This window comes from Peromyscus eremicus, chromosome 4, assembly GCF_949786415.1.
Source record: "Peromyscus eremicus chromosome 4, PerEre_H2_v1, whole genome shotgun sequence".
NCBI classification, from domain to species: Eukaryota; Metazoa; Chordata; class Mammalia; order Rodentia; family Cricetidae; genus Peromyscus; species Peromyscus eremicus.
In genome coordinates, this window is record NC_081419.1 from 90922477 (window position 1) to 90935928 (window position 13452).

Below are 13452 nucleotides of genomic sequence, written 5' to 3' on the forward strand. Positions count from 1 at the left end.
TTTATATCCTTTGGAAAATTTATGTGTTTGTTGGAGGGGGTGTGCATATGTGTGTTTGTGTGTGCACTGGTGCCTGTGTGTCTTTATCGGGGGAGGCCAAGGGTCAACCTTGGCTATCATTTCTCAGGCACTGTTCACCTTGTGGGTGGGTTAGGGGGGGTTGTTGTTGTTCTCTCTCTAGAATCAGAGGCTTACCAATTAGTCCAGGATAGACAGCCAGTGAGCTCCAGAAATCTGCCTGTTTCTGTCTCTCCAACACTAGGACATTGGGATTATAAGTAGGCACTACCAACTTGCTTTTTTTTTTTTTTAATGTATGTATTGGATGCCAAACTCTGTTCCTCAGGTTTAAACAGCAAACATTTACAGGCTGAGCTATGGCCCAGGCCCTCCTAGAAAGTTCTTGGTGTAATGCATCTAGATCCTAAGCTACCACAAACTCAAATAGTTGTATTTTCCCATGACGTACCATGATTATTGTTTTTCATAATAATGTATACCACTGAATATTTGGACATTATTAACTAAGTGTTTTCATGTGCTATTCAGGGTTGCTTGTTTAGCTTTTTAAAAAATCTTCTATTTTTCAAGTAGTTATGTAATGTAAGGGCCTCAGCCACCTAAAATATTCAATTAACCAGAGGTTCCCTCTGTCACTCTCCAGCAATGCTAAATGAAGAAGACTTTACACAAATCCGTCATTTCTTAACTAATTTAGTAGCTGGTTGCTACATGTGAGCATAAAACTAATTGTTCTTTGCTGTGGGATGTTCTGTATGGCAAATGTGTTGCTAATTAGTCGATAAATAAAACACTGATTGGCCATTGGCTAGGCAGGAAGTGTAGGCGGGACAAGAAGGAGAATAGAGCTGGGAAGTGGAAGGCTGAGTCAGAGAGACACTGCCAGCCGCCACGATGAGAAACAGCATGTGAAGATGCCGGTAAGCCACGAGCCATGTGGCAAGGTATAAATTTATAGAAATGGATTAATTTAAGCTGTAAGAACAGTTAGCAAGAAGCCTGCCACTGCCATACAGTTTGCAACTAATATAAGTCTCTGTGTTTATTTGGTCGGGTTTGAGCGGCTGTGGGACTGGCAGGTGAGAGAGATTTGTCCTGACTGTGGGCCAGGCAGGAAAACTCTATTTGAAAAAATCTTACTCTTGGGCTGAATGCATGCATCCAAATAGAGAAAGAAAATACTCATCTGTGCTTACTGGTCTCCTTCAAATTCATGAAACTGAGAGAGCCTATTTGAAGCATGCTTTTCATACTGGCCGACAGTCCGGGTACATTTCCCTAGGCCACTTACTATTCTATTCTCCCAGACAACAATTCTGTATTTCCTTCTTTCTCGTAAATCTCCCAACACTTCCGCCCCCCCATCCTCACTCTCAGTAGTTGACCTTGATTGCTATTTCCCGGAGGAAAAAAAATCAGAAGAGAACTTCTACAAGCTCCCACCTCTGTCTCAACCTCCACCTGCCCACCAGCATATGGGCTCATATAGGATGCCTTCTATCCTGTTACCAGGAATGAACTTTCTGTGTTCCTGTCTTGTCTAAATTCTACAGGTGTTCACTAAACCCCAGGTCCTTTTGAACATTCAAAAGCATTGCTCTGTTCACTCTCTTCAGTCATTTTTCCCTTTGATCACTCCAGCAGCACACACACACACACACACACACACACACACACACACACACACAAGCTGATATTTCACATTTGTTGCCCTCTGGCTTCAAGTTCTATTTATTTGCTTATTTACTTACTTTCATACGTTATTATCTTGAGACCAGGTCTTAGTTTGTAGACTAGACTGGCTGGAATTCTCCATGTAGCCCAGGTTGGCTTAAACCTCTGATCTTATTGTCTTCAGCCTCTCAAGTGCACAGATTACAGATTACTGGCTACCCTTTTCCTTACAGCAGCTCCTCCAAAGAGTTATGCACATTCATGTCTCCAAAATCTGTTCTCTCTAAAGCCCCCTGTGTTAAGGATTGCCTCTCCTTGTGTCAAAACTGCTCTACACCAATGGTGTCCACATTGCTAAAGCCAGTGGCCAACTCTTCAGTGATGTTTAATACCATTTTCCCTTGTTTTTTTTTAAAAACCCACCCAGTCTAATTTGTGCTGTCCATGTATTCTTGGTTTTGTGGCTATCCACTGGAGCATGGGAAGTCTACTAGGGGCCACCACACCCCTGAGGAAAACTGACTCTCCCTCTCCAGTGCAATCAATTACCACTAGCTCCTCAGCCAGGGATGGGATTTCATGTCCCCCCTCCTTACACAGGTCTTGTGCAGGATGTCATAACCAACTTGAGTTTGTATGTGCAACTGCTCTGCTCTGTACAAAAACCATTGTTTTATTGCAATCATAAACTGCCTCTGGCTCTTACAATCTTCCTATACCCTCTTCGGCAATGGTCCCTGAGCCCTTAGAGTGGGAGTGGGATATAGATATCCCATTTTGGACTGTGCACTCCATAGTCTGATTCTCTGCACCTTGAAATTAGAGGGTCCCTCTTTATCATCATTTATTGTAAAGAGAATCTTCTCTGACGAGAATTAAGAAATGCATTAACCTATTGGCGTACTGATAAGTCATTGGAAGTTGGTTTAATATTAGGTTCATTTAGCAGAATAACAATAGTAGATTCTCTTCTAGGGCCTATGGCCTGTCGGGCTACAGTTTCTTGGTGCAGAAACAGAGGGTATGGGTTCCATCTCGTGGAGTGGGCTTTAAATCAAATCCTAAGGTAGGTAGTTACATTTATAACATTTGCACTGCTACTACACCAGCGCACATATCTTGCCAGGGTGATGGTTATTATAGCTCACAGGATTTATATCTGATTAAGACTCCACTAGCCCCATTAATAAAACGGGATAAATAGTTCTGGGGGGGCCTTAATTTGCAGAGATGTTGTTTAAAAATAACCCATCTCTTCTCTAGAGGGAACTTTTAACCTCACCTTAGCACAGGGCACAAAGGCTCCTGGCTCTACATGGGACAGGCCTTCTGAAAGGAATGTCAAGGGTTATCTAAAGCAATAGTTTGTAAGCACATGGCATTGTGAGGGCATCAGAGCCAACTGGCCAATTTACTCCTGTTTCTGCCATCATACTACAAATGCCAACTATCCTAGACTTGAGACATGGACATTTGTTCCTTCAATAAAACATCCAAGTGATCTTAATGAGTGTACCATATATGAGCATCACTGCCTGCCTTGCATGGCTGGAGGATCCCTTCACTCTACATCACTGTCGACAGAATGTTCTCCAGGGAGTCACGGGATTCTGCCACTCCCCAACTCCTATAAATACTTACCAGGTTTCCATTTCTTCACTAAGGATTTTCTAAGATCCTAAGACATGCCCTGTGATGGGTGTCTACTTTACAGCAATGAGAAAAGCAGATGTGGTGTGGTCTGTTCTGTCACTGAGCTCGAAGTCTAAAGGTGTGAGGAGACAAAGGAAGTGTATTGAGCACATAGACACCTGAATTTCTGTGTATTGTGGGAGCTGTGAAGAAAATAGTAGAGCATTTAAGAAAGTGTAACTAATGTTTCAAATATTGGAGTCCTAGAGTTGTCAGAGCAATGACATTCCATTTGGGATTTAAATGACAGATGCCAACTGGGAGTATGGCAATCAAGAGGAACAGTGACCGTGTATAACCTGCTGCAACAAGGAGGCTCATTTCTTGTGAGTGGTCGTTCTTCAGCTCTGGCTTCCAGTCCCACTGCAGAGTATGCCTTCAGTCACTGGGAAAGAAGCAGTCAGAATCAGAAGAGAGGCCACGGATTGGGATAGACCACTAAAAAACTCCAGACCTGGATATCGAGTTATTACCTACTTTTAGTCTAGGGTTTCTCTCTCTCTCTCTCTCTCTCTCTCTCTCTCTCTCTCTCTCTCTCTCTCTCTCTCTCTCTCTCTCTCTCTCTCTCTCTCTCTCTCTCTCTCTCTCTCTCTGTGTGTTTTGCACATGTGTACACATGCTTGCCTGCATTTTTGTGTCTGTGTGTATATTGTGCATAGTGTGTATATGGTATGTGCAAGTGTGCATGCCTATGTATGTGCATGAAGAGGCCAGAAGAGGATACTGAGTATCTTACTCTGTAATTCTCCAACTAACTCCCTTGAGAATGAGGTCTTTTACTGAACTTGGACTTCATTATTTTTTAACTGGAGTCACTGGCCAGTATGTTCTTGGCTCCATCTGTCTCCCCCGCATACACACACACTGCTGGGACTATAGGCACGTGTGGCCACGCTGATCCTTTTTTTTTATGTTGGTAACAGGAGTTTGAACTCAGGTCCTGTGACATACCTGGCATTTACATGGATGCTGGGAATTTGAACTCAGTCTCCATGTTTGGGAAGCAAGTGTTCTTACCCACTGAATCATTTCCCCATGACAAATCATTCTAACATGTAAACAATTCTGCAAGCCACTATTTAGAGGAAGAAAAAGGAAATCCAAGTGGATCAACAAAGATAGTCCATGGAGGGATAAAATAATCTGTGTATCTTGTATGCCTCTGTTGGAAAGCAAAGACGAGCTGGTAAAAACTGAACTTAAGTTGATAACATTCTAGGCATTAAAGATGCCTCCCTGACTGCCTCTTTCACCCATAGATGGTGCTTCTTGGCACTCAGTCTGCTTTTATGAGGCCATCCTTTATACCTGAGTCTTTGTAGGACCTACCAAGGGAAAGACACAAATGTGGGTTAAGAAACGGTTTTGCCTCTGAAAATTTGAAAATAATTTGGGAAGGCAGAACTAACATTCACAAAGTAATATAATAGATATGTTTTAATTATTAATGTGAGAACTTAAATTCAAGAGATGGGGGTAATGTTCACTGAGCCTGGGTTAGTGGACAGAGACGAAAGGATAGTGGACTTAAGTAATATAAGAGGAGGAGTCCAGATAAGAAGCAGGTGCAGGGGACAGAGAGAAGAATCAGTGGTTAAGAGTGATTGTTGCTCTTCCACAAAACAATGCTTGGGCTCCCAAACACAAGCCGGGCTACTCATAACCGCCTGCGGCTCCAGCTCCAGGAGATCAGTCACACTCTTCTGGACGCCACATGGTATAAAAACACATGTGCACACACACTCAGACACATATACATAGGTAAATAACAAAATAAAAATATTGTAAAATATATACACATTCCGATGAGAGAGGAAGAAGGGAGGCTTGTCTATTTTTACTCTATTAGGATATGGTAGAAACTTCTAGAAGAAGGCTTGTTGGAGGCCTCCAGGTAACTGGGGTATGAAGAGGAATGTAAAATTTTAACCTCTTCCTCTTCTTATTCATTCCCTAATGAGCTCTTACATTATGCTGTGATGTCCTACCTCACCACAGACTCAAAGGCAATGGGGGTCATTGATCATAAACTAAACCTTCAAAACTCTGAGCATGAGAAAAACCTTTCTTCTTCCTAAGTTGAATCCTAAGCCATTTGTTACAGAAACAGAAACCTGAGTTACCAAGAAAACCCACTCCACCAGGGTGAGAGCTGAGAGTAGTAATGACCTTTCTTGTAGAGGCTGGTCCTTAACCAGTATTCATTATTATATCTTGTTTTCAAAGAAACCTCCTTCTCAGACATCCCCCTTTATACTGAAGAAGACTCATTCTATTTTTCCATGTCCTTCTGTTCCCAAAGTAGCTAATCGTTGATTTCCAAAAGCTCTTGTGTAATAACCAGGCTTTGTAGTTTTTAGGTTCTTCTGACTTAGATAAATGGTCTCTTGTATTTGGCCTATGAGGCAGAAGTTATCACAGCTATGCTATATTATGTATTTACTAAGTAAGGTGCCATGGAAAACATGGAACACAAATGATCAGAAGTCATAGTCATAGCATTCAGTTAAGAAACTATGGCCTCCAAGGTTTATTGAAAATCTGAGACTCAGTGAAAGTAAGTGATTTTCCCCCCCAATTTCTACCCTGAGTGCTGGAACTTACCAGTCTACCTTGTTCCAAAGTCCAATATAAGTACTACCTTTGACAAATGATTTCACAGAGAAGAAATGAAAAGTTTTAATGTTACTCAACTATACCTAAGACTTCAGGATCAGTGTGCATCAGAACCAACTGTGACCTTTTTCTTTAACTATAGAAGATTAGAACTATAGAAATATATACATAAATGTATTTTATATATAATTTAATAGATATAATAGAACCTTGGAAATACTGGATGAAACCTCTAGGAAAGGACCTAGAGATCTATAAAACTATATAGCAGTTTTTCAAACCAGTAGGTAGCTACAATATGAGGCTTGGATGGAGAACACTGGTCCTATTTGGTGGCCAGAGCTGGAAGCAGTTGTCTCCCTTAAATGCTGCTCCCTGTACTAACATGCTGGTCTGCACAAGGCTCCTCACTTTGAATTATATGAGCATTTTCCTACTTAAATGGCTAAAAACAATCATAAAAAATAAAGTGTGATGATCATAATGAGTTGAAGGACATTTGGAAAGACACTGTACCTTGAAGGCAAATATCATCACTTGAAGACAGTAACTACTTAAGGACTGTTATATTCCCCAAAATGTATTAAGATATGTTACATGAACCCTGTCATCTGTGGTTAACAAATGTGTCTTTTTAAGGCTTGTTTCAGTAGCTGAGGTCTAGTTTGGGCCTTTTGCCTATGTAGTTACTGAATTCTTAAAGACTATTTTTTTAAATAAATATTACTAGATGACTTATACCACCTTGACAGAAAATATGGTTATAGACAGATTTGGGCTTTATCAAATAATTAAGATCTTGTGAAGCACAGTTTGAACAGTTTCAAATGCTTTCTCAGCTAGCTCTTGGTTGTCATAAAGATTCAGAATATGACCATGATGGTCAGAGAGAACCAGAAACATACTTGTAGGATATTTGGAAATGGAGTGGCTAGAAGTCTGTGTCTGTCTTTTTTTAGCTAGGCAATAGTTAGTATCCATGTTATTCAGAAGTTTGTTCTGAATTATGATTACAGCTAATTTTACTTTCATTTGGGGTCAAGGACTGCCATTCAGAAGCTGTGGTGGAAGCAAGACCTTAAAGGAAACTCAGCATTCTTTCTCCTCCCTGAAGGAGTGAACTAATAGGTAGAAGTCAAAGTTAAGTAAAGTCGTGTACGCTTTGGGAAGCACCTATCAAGTGTGTGGCTTATGTGAAGCTCTGTGTTAACACAGTGTTTTGAGTTGCTTGATATTTCCCCAAATATAAATGCAAGCAAGTATGGAAAGCATAAATGAAAGTCAACTTGTTCTGCAGATAAGAGTTCATCTATCAGTAGATCTTACATAACAATTCATAAATTCCTGGGCTTTCATCAGTAGGCAAGGTCACAGCAATTAAAAAACAGTTTGGAACACATGCACTCAATCCAAGCAACAAAATTAAGCCCATAAATTTATTTGCTTGCCAGGTCCCACTTATTCACTTGTTACAAATGGTTTAATATAGATAGGGAGGGCAATCTACCTAACATTCCCACGATTCCCTGGGAAGTGGCAATTACCAGTAGCTATTAAAACTGGGAGAAAGTGGAGGAGAGCAATTAACAGCATAATTTCTGTTGGTCGGTGCAAGTGTAGGTCACAACAGATTTGGTTTTGCTTGTCTGTGTGTGTGTGTGTGTGTGTGTGGTTTGTCTTATACAATTAGAATTTTACATCATTCGATGAGGTAAATCATTAAGACTGATTCTTTATTACCAAGTAGGAATAACTCAAAGGCATCAACCAAACAATATTTCCTTAGCAAAGGAGAACCTAAGGCAACATAAGAAACAGTAAATGTGCTTACCTCTGTATGTAGAGCAGCATCACATTAATAGTTTTGAAACTATAGACTACCGCTGGCTATTCTGGAAGTGCCATCACTACACAGACCTGGTACCCAAGGTTCTTCAGAGCATCTCCTCAGCAAACCATCCTCTTCTTGGACATGACCCTTTGCTCTGTATGTGGAACCAATGCACTTGCTAAGGTAAAGAAAATGGAAGTCTGAACGACACAAAATATTTTTAAAGTAAATTGCCCATCTTATATCTTGGTTCAATGTTTGTAGAATCACAAAACATTCCAAATGAAAGAGCCCTCAACTGTCACTCAGCATGGCCTCATTTTACAAGGTGTGGGGAGGGGGGAATGCTTGACCAGGAAGGCTGAAGTAGCTAGTTCAAGGCCACAGTCCTGGTTTGTGGCTAAGCTCTGAGGTCCACCAGTGGTGCCCCTTTGGAAGGGGTGGGGGATTTCCTCTCACATTCTACCAACTGGAAATGAAAAATTCTTTGAGGTTAACAACTAACTTTTTTAATGAATGTGCTAAACCTATCGGTCATCCCCATATTTATGTCATCAATGCCTTAGGGGGCAACATCTAGATGTTACCGTGGAAGTATGAAAGGGAGGTTTGTTTGAAACTACCTGGAGGAAGTAGAGAGGCTGTCCGCAGGAATGTGGGAGATTGCTGAAATCACTGCTGCCTCTGAAGGTTTTCGTTTCCAGGTCCTAGCTCACCTTTGCTCTGATCTGAAGCAGGTTACCTGATGTCTCTGAGCCTCCGCTTAGTTCTGGTACTAGGATAAGAGCAGTTAGCCTCCAGGGCTGTTGTAAAATTAAATATCAGCTTGTTAAATAAATGATAAGAAAAAGCAAGCAAAATGTCTAGGGGTTTGTGTTCAGTTCTCTTTTCCTTTGTATTTGAAACACACACACACACACACACACACACACACACACACACACACACACACGAAACTTCCCCTAAAACCAGAATGATTTTTAGACCACTCAGCCTAAACTGTCTCATTCATAAAATGGAGGAAACAGTAAACTGCCTCATTCATAAAATGGAGGAAACGGAATGTGACTAAATGCCTGGGGAAGTGGTGCTCCGAGGAGTATGTCCTGGGACAGCAGAGAGCTACTGTTATTACAGCCTGTCAGGATTGCAGAGCCAACATGTTGTTTTATAATTTTCTTGTACTCATCTCTCCTTTCCAAGTACCTGGTACTCGCCCCCCTTTTTTTCAGTCTTGAACCTGTATATTTTTCCAACAATAGGAGGAGTTTGCCATCTTTGCTGTGTGCTTGGTGCCTTGGTGCTGTGTGACATAGCCCTACACCAGGGTGGCCTCTCTCCTAATCCATCTCTCTGGCAGCATTTGTTTACCACCTCCTTCTGCACCACAACCTGTCGGCTATTTTTTTTAATTTTGATTTCCTATGCTAGCATATGGATTTTTCATGAATGAAAATTCTATTTTTTATATGACTTTTAAAGCAAACTCTACCAGTCCAGCAGGGCACTTTGATTACAACAAACACTCAATATAGCCTTGAATTATTGAATAGAGCATAAAATTTGGTCAATGGCATTAAAAAAATTACTCTGCTTACATTTAAATGACCAGACACATTTAGAAGTGTAAGACAACCCTGTATTATGATCACAGGTCTTGGGGCCAAGAACTTAGACAGGGCACAAAGCATATGCATCTCCTCTATGATGTCTACTTAGGATGTTATTCTGTGTGGATGCAGGAGGGTATGAATTCGAGTTCTCTAGAGAAACAAAACCAGTAAACATATGTCTATACCGAGAGAGGTGGGAGAAGGAAGGAGAGAATTCTCTTTTCCTTAAGCTTTTATCCAATTTAGGCCTTCAACAGATTGGAAGAGTCCCACTCACCCTGGGCAAAACAACCCACTTTACCTAATCGATTAATTCAGATACTAGTATCACCAGAAGTAAAACTTAACTGACTAATCGTTTCTGCCAGCAACACCCTCTTGTTTGTAGTTTCCAGTTGATACATTCTAAAACACAGAAGAAAAGAGGGGCACCAATAGACAGTAATCAATATCTCAATCCATTCACATCGCAGTAACAAAAAACTCCTTAGGGTAGGCAGTTTACAAGCAACACAAATTTATCTCCCATAGTTCTGGAGGCTAGGGAGTGCAAAATCAGAACACAGCAGCATATTTGATGTCTGGCAAAGGCCTGTTCCTCACAGATGAGGCTTCTGTGTCTACACACAGCAAGACAACCCTCCCTGTCTTCCTTTATGAGGACACTGATCCCATTGATGAGGGTGAAAGGCCCCACCCACCTCTTCATGTCATCACATGGAACAGTAGGTCCCAACATACAAATTTTGAGAGAACCTCAATATTCAGAAGATTATAATAATTTATTTAAAAGATGGAGACTGTGGAGAATGTTTCAAAAGAACTAGGTTAGAATGGAAAGTGCTTCGTTAAAAGTAGAAGGGATGCTTCTTCCAATTCTCATGTGGTCTTCATTTATCATGGTCTTTTATTTCTTGTTCTCCCTCTCTGTTCTTGATCCAGCTGGGATCTCCACTCCCCTAAGCTCTCTTTCCCTCGAACTTTGCCCTTCATTACCCCACTCACGTCCAGGTTGTTCAAGTAGATCTCATCCATTTCTCTGTCATTGGGCAATCTCTGTGTCTTTCTTAGGGTCCTGTTTTCTAAGTAGCCTCCCTGGAGTTGTGAGTAGCAGTCTAGTCATCTTTGTTTTACATCTAGTATCCTCCTATGAGTGAGTACATACCATGTTTGTCTTTCTGAGTCTGGGTAACTTCACTCAGGATGATTTTTTCTAGATCCATCCATTTGCCTTCAAACCTCGTGATGTCATTGTTTTTCTCTGCTGAGTAGTATTCCATTGTGTATATGTGCCACATTTTATTTATCCATTCTTCAGTTGAAGGGCATCTAGGTTGTTTCCAGGTTCTGGCTATTACAAACAATGCTGATATGAACATAGCTGAGCAAGTGCTCTTGTGGTATGATTGAGCATTCCTTGGGTATATGCCCAAGAGTGGTATAGCTAGATCTTGGGGGAGATTGATTCCCAATTTTCTAAGAAAGTGCCATATTGATTTCCAAAGTGGTTATACAAGCTTGCATTCCCACCAGCAGTGGAGGAGAGTTCCCCTAGCTCCACATCCTCTCCAGCATAAGGTGTCTTCAGTGTTTTTGATCTTAGCCATTCTGACAGGTGTAAGGTAGTATCTCAGAGTCATTTTGATTTGCATTTCCCTGATGATCAGCCTGGGAGGAGGGGACTGGACCTGCCTGAACTGAATCTACCAGGTTTAACTCAATCCCCAGGGGAGTCTTTGCCCTGGAGGAAATGGGAATAGGGGGTGGGCAGGGGGGAAGGCGGGAGGGGGGCGGGGGGGGGGCAAGAAGGGGGAGGACAAGGGAATCTGTGGCTGATATGTAAAATTAAATTCAATTATAAAATAAAATTTTAAAAAACTGAAAAAAAAAGTAGAAGTGATGTTATATTCTTCAAAAACGTCAATGACCTCTGCCCATGGCCTTTGGCTGCTACATCTTTAAGCTGGTCACAGCAGCTGTGCAGAGACAACACTCCCCTAAGGACTCAACAGAGAGGGAGATAAGTGGCCCCCTCCTGCCTAAGGAGGGTTCGTCGAGTAGGAACCTTGCTCTGGAACTCCCAGGGAGCCTAGCTGAGACCATCTCCCAGCTGTGATGCATTCTCTCCCCACTTCATCCACCCCATCCCAGGGAACTAAGGTTCCTTCTCTCCCTTCCCAGGTGACAGACCAATAGCATCTCTGTCTCTCGTTGCACACTTCCTGCTTGGTTTTTCATAACGTTGCCCCGAATACATTTTTGTGTGTTTTCAATCTTCTATTGAACTTTGGATCAGGAGAACCCAAATGGACACAGTTGTGTAATGTTCCAGATTAAAGGAGATCAAGGAATTATGAAAACATAAGCAGCTATGTCCTGGAAGTGGGGGTGCTAGAGAGAAAACGTTGTTAAGTCAACCCATGAAATTGGAATATGTGTAAAATTAAACAAAAGAAAATCAACGTAATTTCTTCTGAAGTTGATAATGTATGTTGTGTTGATTGAGAGAGCTGTGTTCTTAGAAAGTATAGCTGAATAACTCAAGACTAAAGTGCCATGATGCTTGTAATTCATTACCAACATTTCAGATAACATTATCTAGGTAAAGAAAGGATGAAGTGTTTAAAATGGTGACTATGAAAAAGTACTCTTCGTACTATTCTGTGTGCTTGAAACTGTTCCTAAATGAGAAGCTGGGAGAAAGAACTAAAGAAGCACGGAGTTTGGGGAGGAGCCTTAGCAATCACTGAGTTGCATAAGTGAAGCAAATTTCCTTCCTGTATGACTTCCTGCAGCCTATCTGCGGATGCTTACCAAGCTGTGCTCAGCCATGCCACGTTTACTTCAAATGAGAAATCTTGAGAATCAGAGTTCCAAATCACACATTGGACTAGAGCCCAGAGAAGTAAACTGAGGCACAAGGCCCAGAATTCTAATTCCACCCTGCCACAATGCCAGAACTCATTTATGCATCCCCGCAAAAAAAAAAAAAAAAAAGCAGGCTGATTTAAGCAACCCTGGAACATATTACTTGCTCATTTACAGTGGTGGTGTGCAACACCAGCTAGAAAGATCTTTGATGACTGCTTTTTGGTCATTTGGCATCAGATGATGAAGGAAGAAAGAAAAATATTCTATCTTTGAAAAGACTGAACAATGTCGCATCTTCCCAAGTGCTCTGTAAATCTAAAAATCCTCATTCTTTCCCATCAGCCCTCTCTCTTTTCAAGAGTTTACAAGAGGAGACTCATTTGAAACCCTTTGTTGCATGGGTGGCCACACATCCTCACGATACAGAAAATTAACAACAAGACACCTTCTTATTAGTAATTTTTTACATCCATCTTACCCAGAAAAGGAACATAATGAATGGCAGTGGGAATGCATATGATAGCCACTTTTCCTGCTCACATGCTTTTAAAAGTCCTGGTTCACTGTTAAAGTGAAAACACAAAACAGCATTTGATGAGGTGCTCAGTATATGTGGAAAAGGTGTAAGGTAATTACATCTTAAAACTGAATCCCCATTTTCAAGTGGGAGGGCAAAGGAACTCAAGTGATAGTGAGATTTGCACACTTCCCCAGCAGTACCAGTGAAGCATGATGAGTTCCCTATGTCTTTAGCAGTACTCAGAGTAAAAAAATAAAGATACTATAAACACATCAAACCACACTCCTTAACTCTGTTAAATAATATACAGGAAGTCAAAGAAACAGAACCTCGAGAGACAAAAGATTCATAAATACAAAAAGCTAGAAACAGCCCAAATATCTTTTAGTAACAATGGTGGATCCAGAGCCATGGAAGGTTCCTCAGGGGAAAAAAACAAAACAAAACAAAGAAACAAACAAAAAACCTAGGTGTCTGGATAGATCGTTCAGTGGTTAAGAATAGCCGTAGCTCTTGCAGAGGAACCAGGTTTCATCCCCAGCACCCACAGTACAGCTCAGTACCTTCTGTAACTCCAATTCCAGGGCATCCTATGGCCTCTTCTGGCATCCAAG

At 41.2% G+C, this 13452-nt stretch overlaps 1 long non-coding RNA gene across 1 annotated transcript; it reads right to left on the reverse strand.

Moving 5' to 3' along the window:
* Positions 1-3490: 3490 nt before the first annotated feature.
* Positions 3491-9847, reverse strand: LOC131908477 (uncharacterized). Its single transcript, XR_009378602.1, has 3 exons — positions 9725-9847; positions 7835-8012; positions 3491-3772 (listed from the first exon to the last, which is right to left on the reverse strand). It is a non-coding gene; the product is annotated as an uncharacterized LOC131908477 (long non-coding RNA).
* Positions 9848-13452: the final 3605 nt, after the last annotated feature.